Source organism: Cyprinus carpio, chromosome A8 (genome assembly GCF_018340385.1).
Source record: "Cyprinus carpio isolate SPL01 chromosome A8, ASM1834038v1, whole genome shotgun sequence".
Taxonomy (NCBI): Eukaryota; Metazoa; Chordata; class Actinopteri; order Cypriniformes; family Cyprinidae; genus Cyprinus; species Cyprinus carpio.
Window position 1 is genome coordinate 4,910,247 of NC_056579.1, and position 11,611 is coordinate 4,921,857.

General features: G+C 33.3%; 1 protein-coding gene across 1 annotated transcript in view; it reads left to right on the forward strand.

Annotated features, from left to right (window-relative positions):
- The window catches only part of LOC109070607 (metabotropic glutamate receptor 6-like), a 52,669-nt gene extending 42,489 nt beyond the window's left edge, over window positions 1-10,180 (forward strand). The window contains exon 12 of the mRNA XM_042761736.1: window positions 8,775-10,180. The gene's annotated coding sequence lies outside the window, so the exon portion shown is untranslated. The remainder of the gene's footprint in view (window positions 1-8,774) is intronic.
- The last annotated feature ends 1,431 nt before the right edge of the window (window positions 10,181-11,611 follow it).

Below are 11,611 nucleotides of genomic sequence, written 5' to 3' on the forward strand. Positions count from 1 at the left end.
TTTATGTACTATTATAGTTTTAAGTTACTATTTTGAATTATTAGCTTATATACATTTTAGATATCTAACATGTTATGCTTTCAGATTTCATTTATTTATTCTTTTTTATTTTTTATAATTTTTAAGTTGTTATTTTTAAAATATAATATATATTAAAAAAAATTCTATCTAGTATCTACGATCTATTTTTTCTATTATAAAATACGATCTATTTTTCAGTTTTAGTTTTTATTTATTTTATTTCCATTTAGTTATTTTTAGTGGTTAAACTTAAACTAAACACAAATTATAAAGGTTTCCTTAGCAACTAAATGAAATAACATAACGTCATATAACTTCAATAATAAATTCATAAATATCTAATATTTATGTTTTATTTCAGCTTCTTTTTTTTATTAACAAAAATGTTTTAATAACATTAGTTTTAGTTAATGATAATAACCCTGCATGGAAGAACCTTTTTTTTTTTTTTATTACTTTAAGCAATCAGATTTAAAAAAATTAATAAATAAATTTTTATATCAGTTTAAGTTTTACTTGAGTTTTAGCTTTTATTTATTTTATTTCTAATTGTTGATTTTAATAATTCAAGTTAAACTAAAAATATTTGAACCTTACCTGAAATAAGTTTGTTTTTCATCTAATATTTTATTTATTTATTTATTTTTATTAGTTTTTTATATATATTTTTTCATTAACGAAAATGTCTTAATGGATTTAGTTAATGATATAACCCTGCAAATAACTCTGCATAGGAGAACCCCTTTGGGTTTTTAATTTAAGGGATCAGATTTTCAGACAAAAAAATGGGTTAAAAAAAAACCCTACACTTTAGTCAGGGTAGTGCCATATTGAATAACAGGAATGTGACAGGAATAAAATGAGGCCGTGAGGAATAGAAGTACAGTGCATTCACCAGATTGTACTGTTGTTTAACAACATATGGTACTAATTGTTCAGCTGAAGAATTACTTTCTTCGAACACAACTTTCAGTAGTCAAAAACTCCATAAAACAGTTTTGAAAGTTGCATGTTGTGAAAATGATGCAATCTAGGACATTTATACAGTGCATGCCACTGTAAAATCTATCCTTCACAACCTCATTTTCATCCGTGTTAAACTGAATATGGCATCTAACCTGACTCAGGTCTACAAGACTACAATATTATAATGTTGTAACTAGAAGCCATTTAGCATAACAACTAATAAACTGATGGTATCTATTATTGGTGGGGTATAAGCTCGATGCATCGATGCATCGCGATTCGTTATCTAACGATCCAGAATCGATTCTCAAAAATTCTGAATCGATTCTGTGTTCAATTCAAATGCGAGCGCTGTCAAGACTCACGTGACCAAACAAAAAAGACGTGATGGCACGACGTCATATGCTGGTGAATTAGCTTCGTTTAAATAAAATGGACAAACTACGACCTGCACCATCTCATTTAAAATCGGATGTGTGGCAAAACATTTTGGATTATTTATGAAGACACCGAAGGTGTCGTTGATAAAAGCCATACGTGTGGCAAAGTCTCAAAGCGCCAAATTCAAATATTTCGGCAACACGACTAACATGAAGAAACATATTACGAGGGTTCCACTCAGAGCTGGAGAAACGCATTCTCTTCCAATCACGAACACTAGCCCCGGTTACATTCAAAGGACCCTGGATCAAGTAGCAAAGCTTCCACCGAATTTGCCCTCTGAAAAGGCAAAAAACGAATGAACCGATCAGTGGCGGATTTTATTGCCAAAGATCTGCGCCCGTACTTCGTTGTGGAAAAAACCACAGGATTTCGCTTCCTGTTACAGGAAACTTGAGCCACGATACACTGCCCTCGCGTCGTTATTTTAGTGAGACGGCTGTCCCCGCACTCTACAGTGAGTGTAAAGATCACATCTTAGAATCCCTAAGTAATACGGACAGAGTGGCAATAACATGCGATGCCATGGACATCAATTACAACAGAATCGTATTATGTCACTATTACGGCCCACTAACATTACATATGAGCGCTGGAAGCTTGCAGCTTGTGTTCTGCAAAACGCGTTGCTATGAGCGAAAGTCACACAGGAATAATTAATTAAGAATCGTTTTGGGAATCGCGGAGTCGGTTCTCCCAGAATCGGAACGGATCGAATACGTGAATAGTGCCTTAGATTACCCTAATGTTCCTCCCAGAATCGGAATCGGATCGAATCGTTAAGTGCCTTAAGATTCCCACCTCTAATAGCAATGCACTGGCAACTACCCACAACACGATAGAAGTTTTCTTTTTGCAGTAACTTGCTCTTGTGAACTTTTCTGCCCTCAAATGACTTATAGCTGGAGATCAACTGAGAAATACTGCTCCGTAATATATTTAATTGAAATAAACTGTCCTCAAAGCTTCCAAGATGGGATTGTTAGGGAACTCAATGCATTAAATTCAATATTTAAGGTGCCCTGAATCCCTTTACGTGAGTTGTATTGACTGCCCCCTCACATTTTGATATATAACATCTGTCCCTCTATCTCCCTCTTTAAATGGCAGTGAAGTGTGAAAGCTTTTGGGTTTATTTTCCACTTGTTCTCTATCTATGCAGCACACATTGCTTCCTCAACACATGCAGTTTGAAGCAGCACATCTCATTACTTCCATATTACTGAGCTTTTGGAAGCAAAAAATCACTAAGCCTGCACAAAATTCTTGAAATGATGCTTGTTGATATGGATATTCCTCTGCGCTGGAACAATATTTGGGTGCACAAGCGAAGAAACTGGCAGCAGAAAATGAATTATGAAAAGCATGTGGATAGAAGTGCAGTGAATATGATTATTTTATGGACTGTATGAATACATTTATTAATAAAACAAATGCTAAATGATTCTGTTATATATTTTGAATTCTATTTTCCTCTTCCCCTTGTAGGTACTAAGAGCTTATGTAATTTTGCCATGTGACAACAAGCCCTGGTGACCTTTCTTTCTTTTTATATTTATGCTTTTATTTAATTAGTGGATATATCGTTCAACATTATGGGTCAGTTATTTATATGTCTATATTAGATATATATATAGTATATATAAATATATATATATATTATATTATATCTATATATATATATATAAGCTTAGCTTAAATATATATATATATATAGATATATAAATCTATATATAGTAATATGCATAAGATATATAGATATATACACACACATGCATATACATTTTTGTCTCTAATGCTCACCAATGCAGCATTTATTTGATCAAAAATACAATAAAATTTGTTATATTGTGAAATATTATTACAATTTAAAATAGAAGTGTTCTATTTTAATATATTTTTAAATGTTATTTATTCATGTGATGCATATCTGAATTTTTGATTTATTTTTGGATATTTTCGTTTGATTTAATGAAACAAACGCTAGCAGATTGACAGTAATAAGCAGTGATCTGTGTGCTGTTAGTCGCGCTGATCCCTGAAGAGAAGAGTTGTTATGATGTTATAATTGTTGTATCGCTCCTGCGCCCTTAAATACCGAGATTTTACCCCCGGCTACATTACATGCAGACAGACAGTTTCTGATGTCAGTACAGGGTAAATCACTCTGGACAAAAAGGCATCTGCAGTCATTGTATAGACATGTACAGTCTCTTGTGGTCTTCTATTGTTTTTGTGATTTTAAGTTAAAGTAGTTTTCATAAACTGTTACCAGTTGTTAAAATGGATGTTATTTTAATGGGAAAAAAGACTCAACAAACTATGAATATTAATTGGTAAGCAAGTTCCCCCTCTATATACGGTGAAAAACTCTATTGGACATTTAATTAAATTTTACGGTAAAATAGAGTTTTTGGAAGGGAAAAAGAATGTATAATTTACAGTGAAAAAAAATTGACAAAAATTACTTTAAATTGACATTATCAGAATTCCCTGCATAACATTTCACGTTTTTTGTTAAAATAACATTCTTCTTTGTTTTTTCTTATCAGTTGTGTTCATTAGGTTGTATGTTACATCCAATGTTGTTAAATAGTGTCATGTGTTTACCATGATGGTGTTTAGTATTTGTGTGAATGACCTCCGATATATATCAGTATTTTTCTTCTCAGCTAATGGAAAAGCTGCATGTGATGAGCTTTGGTTTATCATGTGACTTTCTCATCACCACCTGCTTTTGGTGGTTATTAGTGTATTATAAAAGGTACTAAACAGATTTCAGTACTTCAGTAGGTAGGTACAGTATATTAACAATCAGTTTTGGGCAAGTTACTCAAAAAAGTAATTGATTACAAATTACTGATTACTACTTGAAAATTGGAATTTGATTACATTACTGATCACTGCATGTAAAAACTTATCAGATTACTAATTACTTTACTTTTAAGTTACTTTGAAAACATATCAAACCTAAAAAAAAAAACACTACAAAGTGAAAATTGTACTTCTTTCTGTAATTTAATATTGACTGAAAAATATTATAAAGGTATGAAAACAGCAACTTGACTTAAAACTTATCATTCTTAGTATAAACCTGCCTAACAATGACAAATGTATCTTTTAAGGGGTCATATGATGCAATTTCAAGTTTTCCTTTCTCTTTGGAGTGTTACAAGCTCTTGTTGCATAAAGAAGATTTCTGAGTTCACAAATGCAGACACGGTTTTATGTTTACGCGGCGCGATGCAACGCAACACGGTAAAAAGACAGTATAAGTCATTATAATCAGTAATTATGTCCCCACTGGATGCACCAATGCCTCGTTTGTATTGGGTTTTTATGTTTTTGTTTTTGTCGCGCCATTGTTTTGACCGGGGCATGCATCACACAGTATGGCAAGGGGTGTAACATTTCCGTCACACGCTTGAGCCATTTGACCAATCACAATGCACTGGATATCTGGCCAATCAGAGCACACCTCGCTTTCCGACCGAATGAGCATTGTTAAAAAACGACGCGTTTCAATAAAGGCGGGGCATAGAGGAGAATGTACAATATGTGGAAAAAATAATGTGTTTTTGAACCTTAAACCACATAAAAACATTCATTTATACAAAAAATACACAAAATAATGTTCTTTTTAGCAATATCATATGACCCCTTTAAATGTGCCTATACAGTGTTTTATATACAACGTTGCTTGCTGAATGTAGGGTATATGTGTTTGCTGGCTTAACTGTGTTTAACTGTATGACCATTAAAGACAGAAAAACCTTAATAATGCTAAAAATTAATCTTGCTTCTTTGTTTACGAAAAAGTGATGTGGGCCTTAAAGGCTAGTGCGTAAGATTCTATTGTAATCCCATTAGATTATACACATGTAGCTCCACAGAGGGTTAATATTAGATAAGATTTGCATTTTTAAAGCTGCTTAGATTTATTGTGCTGAACTGTGCGTTCAGTCATTTCAGAAACAAACGCTAGCACAAATCATCAGCTTGACAGTCGATTGACAGTAATAAGCAGTGATCTGTGTGCTGTTAGTCGCGCTGATCCCTGAAGAGAAGAGTTACCATGCTCTCACACTTGCCCTATCGCTCCTGCGCCCTTAAATACGGAGATTTACCCCCGGCTACATTACATGCAGACAGACAGTTTCTGATGTCAGTACAGGGTAAATCACTCTGGACAAAAAGGCATCTGCAGTCATTGTATAGACATGTACAGTCTCTTGTGTCTTCTATTGTTTTTGTGATTAAGTTAAAGTAGTTTTCATAAACTGTTACCAGTTGTTAAATGGATGTTATTTTAATGGGAAAAGACTCAAAAACAAGTTCCCCCTCTATATACGGTGAAAAACTCTATTGGACATTTAATTAAATTTTACGGTAAAATAGAGTTTTTGGAAGGGAAAAAGAATGTATAATTTACAGTGAAAAAAAATTGACAAAAATTTACTTTAAATTGACATTATCAGAATTCCCTGCATAACATTTCACGTTTTTTGTTAAAATAACATTCTTCTTTGTTTTTTCTTATCAGTTGTGTTCATTAGGGTTGTATGTTACATCCAATGTTGTTAAATAGTGTCATGTGTTACCATGATGGTGTTTAGTATTTGTGTGAATGACCTCCGATATATATCAGTATTTTTCTTCTCAGCTAATGGAAAAGCTGCATGTGATGAGCTTTGGTTTATCATGTGACTTTCTCATCACCACCTGCCTTTTGGTGGTTATTAGTGTATTATATAAGGTACTAAACAGATTTCAGTACTTCAGTAGGTAGGTACAATATATTAACAATCAGTTTTGGGCAAGTTACTCAAAAAAGTAATTGATTACAAATTACTGATTACTACTTGAAAATTGGAATTTGATTACATTACTGATCACTGCATGTAAAAACTTATCAGATTACTAATTACTTTACTTTTAAGTTACTTTGAAAACATATCAAACCTAAAAATAAAAAAAAATTCTACAAAGTGAAAATTGTACTTCTTTCTGTAATTTAATATTGACTGAAAAATATTATAAAGGTATGAAAACAGCAACTTGACTTAAAACTTATCATTCCTTAGTATAAACCTGCCTAACAATGACAAATGTATCTTTTAAGGGGTCATATGATGCAATTTCAAGTTTTCCTTTCTCTTTGGAGTGTTACAAGCTCTTGTTGCATAAAGAAGATTTCTGAGTTCACAAATGCAGACACGGTTTTATGTTTACGCGGCGCGATGCAACGCAACACGTAAAAAGACAGTATAAGTCATTATAATCAGTAATTATGTCCCCACTGGATGCACCAATGCCTCGTTTGTATTGGGTTTTATTGTTTTTGTTTTGTCGCGCCATTGTTTTGACCGGGGCATGCATCACAGTATGGCAAGGGGTGTAACATTTCCGTCACACGCTTGAGCCATTTGACCAATCACAATGCACTGGATATCTGGCCAATCAGAGCACACCTCGCTTTTCAGACCGATGAGCATTGTAAAAAACGACGCGTTTCATAAAGGCGGGGCATAGAGGAGAATGTACAATATGTGGAAAATAATGTGTTTTTTGAACCTTAAACCACATAAACACATTTCATTATACCAAATACACAAAATAATGTTCTTTTTAGCAATATCATATGACCCCTTTAAATGTGCCTATACAGTGTTTTATATACAACGTTGCTTGCTGAATGTAGGGTATATGTGTTTGCTGGCTTAACTGTGTTTAACTGTATGACCATTAAAGACAGAAAAACCTTAATAATGCTAAAAATTAATCTTGCTTCTTTGTTTACGAAAGTGATGTGGGCCTTTAAAGGCTTGTGCGTCTCACGTGGATGATTACTGTATGAATAGCACACGCTACGTGTGGGCATCATGACATTACAGATAATTAGCTCAGACGGGAAAGTCTGGACCTTGCGTTGGTTTCATATGGATTACTTCATCAGAAAACATTAAGACTTACTCTATTTAAAAGCAGACACTTCAAGCTTTCCATAGATATATTTCTAATGTCTGTGTGTAAAGTATTCTCTGAGTTTTGGTTCATTTTAGTGACACATTTCAGAAAGAAGTTTGCGGAGACTGAGACTGCTGAAAGTGCACCCTGTATATTTTCTTTATTTTACAAAAGCACAATCTTTTGTTGATATTGTGAGTTTACACAAATAAAAGTAGACCCTTCACAGACTCAAATTATGTATTACACTTATATGTACGATCAAAAATGCCGGAGCTTTTTAAGTTCTTTTCGCTGTTATCAGGAAAAAAATGCAAGTGATCGCGCCGGCACCTCCATTGACTCAGCGCAAAAAATGATTTTAAAAGGCATATCATTAAAATATATATATATATATATATATATATATATATATGTATATATATATATTTTATTTTTATTTTTTTCCTTTGCTTTAGTCTTTGCCATATCCTACTATCCTACTACATAGTTATCCTACTACAAAAAGTTGCAAAGAATAGTGATTCACACATATGTACATCATACGAACGTCATATTTCCTCTGCCTGAAGCACAATTTTGATAGTATTCCCTTACTGTTATCAAAAATGCCTATCATAACTGGCGTCTATTGATGTAACTGTGAGAAGACTGTATTTGCCTTCAATAGAAAATACTGCATTCACAGGAAATTTGACCAAAACCCTAAAGGGCTTGAGTAATAAAGGAAAAACACCCACTGCCACCACAAGAAACATTTGTGTGTGTTTTTTGTTGAAGGAGTATTCAACAGCATGATAAAAATAAAAAAAAACAGCACGGCTCTGTTCAGAGAAGACACACTAAATGATGCCACATCCTGCTTTCTCTCCCGATCTGTCATTCATGGGTGTTGCTTACAAGAGGAAGTTGTTAAGAGAGATAAACAGCTTTTGTGCTCAGACTCGTGCCACAAACGTGCTGTTTGATTTAGACCAGAGAAATGAAATCTATCTATCTATCTATCTATCTATCTATCTATCTATCTATCTATCTATCTATCTATCTATCTATCTATCTATCTATCTATCTATCTATCTATCTATCTATCTATCTATCTATCTATCTATCTATCTATCTATCTATCTATCTATCTATCTATCTATCTCTCTTTCTAGTTGCAGTATTTTCCAGCAGAGGTTAACAGAATCATGCTAACCAGGCAATCTTTGCTGGTTGGTTTGGGGCTATTTTATGTTTTTTTTTTTTTTGCAGACAGTTTGTCTCTACTTTGATGTACAGTCTTTGTAGCAACACTTTAAAGCATAACCTAGCAAACTACTTTTTTGCTGAGTGTTGCTGAGTTTCTCATATTCACAGATCTGTCTTTGTACTTACAGGTGACCCTTGGAACATCTGTGTGAATCTCAAATCACTGAGGAACAGAGTCAAAGGGAGAGTTTTGCTGTGTTGTATTTTGTGATGCCAGGTGAAGACGTTAATAAAGCCGATGTTACTGACTGTGAAGGACGAACTGCTAACACTGCGAACAGAAAATACTTTATTGAGCATCTCTGTCAAACACTTGAAAGTGCATCATAGATAGAATGTGTCCAAAAGCTTTTCTCATCCAGAGGATCTTTGCGGATAACACAATGCGATTTGGAAAAATCTCTTTGTCCCATTTTTACCTCAGAAAGAGTATTGTGTGGTTATTGCATTAAGGTTTTAGCATGAGACATTTACAGCGGTGCACTTTTGGACTTGCACTAACCAAGTAAGAAAATTTTTAATTTAATAAAATTTAAGATCCTGATTGACAATGAAGAAAAACTCTCCTCACCTTTAACCGTACAGCAAAGTCACTGCTTTGTCAGCTCAAAATACACAATTTTATTTAAGAATGAATTAGACACTATTTTGAGCCAGTTGAGTATTTGATAGCTTTGTGCATCTTATGTATCTAATATTTATTTAAATTATTGTAACTAGGTGTTATTAATTAGCTCTTCTATTTTATTTATGTATTTGTTTATCTGATGTTCATTATTGATCTCTTTGGCCAAAGACATGTTGGTGCTTTTATAAAGAAACCTGTAAGAAAGGACAAGAAGATTTCAGAACTAAATATCAATACAGCATCCAGAATGCAACATGTTAAAGAATAATGTACAGTTTAACATTGTAAATAGAGGAATCTGCAGAAGGTTTAATGGATGTAAGTATTATTTTGTGTGTTCTGAGGCGGTTATTTTGTGTTTGACTGACAATATGCATGGGAAACTCTATCCGAAAAGTCTTATTATGTTACATGAGTAACATGAATGCTGTGTTTTGCTCACATCACGTTAAAGAAATGTCAGTTTATGTCTTTCTATTTACTATTTTTTACATCAGTGTTTTAGGATGTCCATATATTCTGCTGAGTTCATAATGCAACACTACAACACTGGCTGTGTCTGTGAAGATGTCATATTTGAAGAAGTATTGATGTTAAATGGTACAATCAATAACAGAAAGAGCAAAGCAATCAATTGTAATTAAAACTGAGTGTTGATGGAAAGATTAAAATGGAGTGCTGTTGGTAAGAAAGCTTTGCCACAATAGTTCCTACAAGAAATAACAACAGTGGGACACCGTGGTGTGAAAAAAAGTAATTTTCTGAATCTTTAAGTGTTTCTGTTTTCAAACATCATTCAATAAAGCCCTACAGCAACATTTGATACATAGAAAATAAAAATAGAAAATATATATGGTCGTGTGTGCTTTCCACGCATGTCTGAGAACAAAATAAACAATTTAATGACATCAAAACCTATTGTTTTATTTGCTTATAAAGATCTATAATTTGTTTTCTGCATATTTCAATGCATGCAACATCCACATTTGTACACTTACAAAATCAAATTATATTTTGCACAGGCTCTCTGACTTAAGTGCACCCAAAACTGACATTGTATCATTATTTGCATGCAATCATTTTATTTTAAACCCTTATTCTTCAATTTTAATGGAAAACAAAAAAAGAATCCTTATGCAAATGCTCCATTTTACAAAATCTCAATGATTTGTTTAAGAATCAGACTGATACAGTTCTCAAGTCCAACTCACTGATTCATAACTCACAATTTTAGTAACAGCTCACAGTGAATAATGATATAATGAACAACATCAAAAGATTTAATGCACAACTACTTTTATATATTATGGTACCTTTATGTTGCTTTTGAGTCCTTTTTGGAACTTAAAAGCTTCCTATTCATTGAAATTGCATGGAAAAGAGTGACATTTCATTATTTGGGTGAACTTCCTTTACAAGTCAGATCTCAGTAGTTCTTTCTTGTAACACTAGAGAACGATTTCCTTATTTTAATGCATGTTAACACATAATGGTCAGAGTTCTCATGCATTTTGCAAAGACTATTGCATTGTCACATGCAATGCACAAACAACTTTACTTAGGTATAAATATTAATGTGTATTAAAGAGAATCATTCTGTCCCTATTTACATAAGCGTTCAAATTATGTGTGACAGTATGTAGGTAAAAAAAAAACATAATGGTCCTGTAAAGATGGATCTTTTTCCTTTTTACAGCATATGATCTCTTTTTCTCTGTGTTGACACCAGAGGAACCATTAGGCCATTTCCAGCACAGTTTACTCACAGTTTGAATGCCTTACAGTAACACTAAACCTAGATGACAGACGCGTGTGCTGGAGGTGAAGAAATTATGACATCTGATGATGGGGCAATATGAGTCTAAACACAGGTTTGCTACAGAGAGACTGAAAGACTTGACAGAGTGAACATTCACCACAAAATGATCAGCTGCTCACACATCAATCAGCCATCAGTCAGAAATATGGAATTATGACACTTTTACCAGCCTATAGATTCAGGGGCTTCCAGAAGTTCAAGAACTTTTTGTGCTAGGGAATAGAATAAAAGAACTGAAATGGTGTATTTTCATTGTGTGTTCAATGAGAGATTTGGCCGGGTAACAGTGCTCATGTAATAACATGTAATATTAGTACTTGTGTAGCCATCAGTTTTACTTATTATTTTAGAATCATCATCATCTTCAGGAAAAAAAGAACCAAAATTGGGCTTATATCTTATGTTTGCATTGTTTAAATATTGTTTTTGACAAAGAACATCTTAAAAATCTCTTAGGACTCATAGCAGATTTGAACAGTTGCAGGTGCCCAAACTGGCAACCAAAAATGTTTGATTAG